Genomic DNA, 3227 nt, shown 5'->3' on the forward strand with positions numbered 1-3227 from the left:
GCAATTTCCACCCCATTGGGATTTTCTCCCTTTTCCTCTGGCCTGCCCAATTTCTTTACAGCCTTTTTACCTTCTAGCATTTCTATACATCTAGATTCTTGAGAATCTTCCCCTAAATTGGCTGCACATGGAATGTAAGGAGAAGAAGATGCATGGCTTGCATTTGGACTAGTCTTGGATTTTTTCTTGCTAGTTTCAGTAGTCCATTTAGGGAAAACTGCCCTCCAGCAAAGTCGCTACTTCTCTCTCCATTTGGAGATCGCTATTTTGGCTCACTACATGTAGAGAGGAGGAGAGTGAAATTCAAGGCTCGCCATCTCGTTCAAACCCAAAACTTCAAAGTCTCCATCATTTCTCTATTTCTCTCTATTCTCTCTGTCAAAGTATCCTTCGCCATCTCTATTCTCTCTGTCAAAGTCTCCATCGTAGTCTTTATTTTCTATGTTTCTCCACCCTCTTTGAACTCTGAGGTGGTGTTTCCAGGTGAGATTTAAAAATTCCCTTTTAATTACTTGAAATTTGTATATGGGTTTCTAGGTTTTTGCTTGGAAGGGTTTGAGTTTGTGCTTCAAATTAATAAGTTCCTCTGCAATTTCTACAATTTGGGTTTAGGGAAAAGTATTTGGGTTTGTATATGATACAATTTCTACAAGGGTTTAGGGGAAAGTATTTAAAAGTACTTGAACTGTTGGATAAAATTCTGCTGCAATTTCTACAAATTGTGCCATCATATGTCTTTAATTATTTTGCTTCTTTTTATTTTTATTTTTATGGTTTATGTTTTCCTATGCCCAATTTGTGAATAGATCAAGGAGAAGGAGAAGGCGTAGCAGAGGAGGTTCATAACTGGGAGCAGCAAAACAATGGCCTTAACCTGCTTCAACAGCCGCTTCCATGTTTAAATATGGGGTGATTAGTTTTCTACGGCCTACCTTTCTCTAGATCTGCAAATTGTGCTTCGGTGAAAGAAAAATAATATTAATGTGCTTCTCTGCAAATTGTTAGATGGATTCTATAGATAATACATATTATGCCAACATCCTCAATGGACAGGTAGACCTTAATGGTCCATTTTCAACATTTGGTTGCACGCCTACAAACCAAAATGAAGGTGACAATGACATGCCTCGAGTGATTGTTCCAGCTATACCAACCACCTAGAAATCACAAAGAGCTAAGAATTTTGTTGTTGAAGAAGATATGCTTCATGTGTCTGCATGGCTCAATGTTAGCTTTGATCCAGTGCATGGTAATGAACAAAGGAGTTCTACTTATTGGAATAGAATTCGGAAGTACTGGATGGCAGAGAAAAAGTTTACTTCTGATCGCAGTTCCAATTCTCTTCTACATCGTTGGTCAAGAATTCAACTCTCAATCAATAAATTCTGTGGATACATGGCCAAGATTGAAGGGAGGTCTCAAAGTGGTGTCAATGAAAAAGACAGGGTAATCTTCTTGCCAAAATTACTAATTTTCAATCACATTTAGTCATTATGTATAATTAGTTTTGCGATACTCGCCTATGCCATTTACTTAGAAGTTCTAACCCTTGCTTGTTTTAATTGTTAAATATTTTCTTTTGCTAAAAAGTCTTACATTAGCCAATATATATGTAGACGCATATGAGAATATTTGCACGCTTGATACTTGATGTCTGTTAGTTTAATACCGAAATGCCATTTACTTAGAAGTTCTAAGCCTTGCTTGTTCCAATAGTTGAATTTTTGACCTGGGAATGTGGTTCGTTGGCAAAGTTTTTGAAATTCATGTACTATTCTAACATATATATAATCATGTTGTTCTTTTTATTAGCTTATCCAAAGGTTTTCCTTAATCTTTACTTGCAATAAGTTTTGCATGAAACTTATGTGATCTTTCCAGCTTTCCAAGCCATATATATATATATATATATATATATATATGAAAGCCAATTTCCACTGTGCAAATCTTACAAGCAAAAGAAATGTATCAACAACTCATGGGATCAACATTTGTGTATGAGCATTGTTGGCATCTATTGAAGGATCAACCTAAATGGACTACTGAAACTAGCAAGAAAAAATTCAAGACTAGTCCAAATGCAAGCCCTGCATCTTCTTCTCCTTGTATTCCATGTGCAGTCAATTTAGGGCAAGATTCTCAAGAATCTAGAATTATAGAAAGGCCAGAAGGTAAAAAGGCTGCAAAGAAATTGGCAAGCCAGAGAAAGGGTAAAAATCCAATGGGTGGAAATGCAGAGTCTGCAATAGATCTTTAAATGAAAATCCAAGAATTAAGAAAATAGAAACTAGAACATGCACGCATACAAGATGAGCAATTCCAATTGATGTAACTTGCTATTAGGTGTGAAGAAGTTCTAATTCAACGTTGAAGTGAGGATTCTATAATAATGGCAATGGATACAATTGACATGCTATCAATGCAAGCAGAATATATTATAGGCCTTCAAAAGGACATCTTGTCAAAAGTTGCTGATGGGAGGAGGAATGAGCCACAAAAATTTGCTAGATTAGTCGAAATGACTGGAGCTATTAGTGTGTTGTACTTTTATGTGCATTTTATTTTTGGGTAAACTGATTATGTACCTCTTTGGCCTATAATTTTTTTTTGGGTAAACTGATATGCTCTTTGTGAATATTGCTTCTATTATTGAATACCAGAAGATTTGTTATTTGTAATATAAAAGAGTTTCTTTAGAGGGCTGTAATATACTGCTTGTTACAAGCAGTTTTAGGAATACTAAGGTTGAAAGAGTGTTGTTTATAAGAGTTCAATGAGTTGTTAATTGGTTGTATTGGGGTTTTCTGTTAGTTTTTTTTTTTTTGTTTTGGCGGACTGCTTGATCACTTTCAAGTAATATCATATTTTTCTGTTTCATATTCCTCTCTCCCCTCCGCCCCCGCTCCAAGTTGGGTCACAAAGTAACGCCCTTAAATTATCGCTAATTGATAAAGGAGGAAGGGGGGCATAGACAGCCAGCAGGTTTGGCCTAGTAGCAGTCCCCTTGATAGAGTGCGTACTAGCTCACTGATCGAGCGCTCTTGCGCCGAATATAAACGTGGCTCATCGATCTGCCTTAGCTGTTGGATGTAAAAATGCATCGGTGGGGGATCTCTCCCTCTTGAGGGAAAAACAGCGGTGCGTCGGTTGATAATCAGAAGCTTATATGTCTGCTTGATTACCCCAACATTGAGAGAATCCAATGCCCCAAAACCTAAGGGTTCCTC

This window comes from Prunus persica, chromosome G1 (genome assembly GCF_000346465.2).
Source record: "Prunus persica cultivar Lovell chromosome G1, Prunus_persica_NCBIv2, whole genome shotgun sequence".
In the NCBI taxonomy this organism is placed as follows: Eukaryota; Viridiplantae; Streptophyta; class Magnoliopsida; order Rosales; family Rosaceae; genus Prunus; species Prunus persica.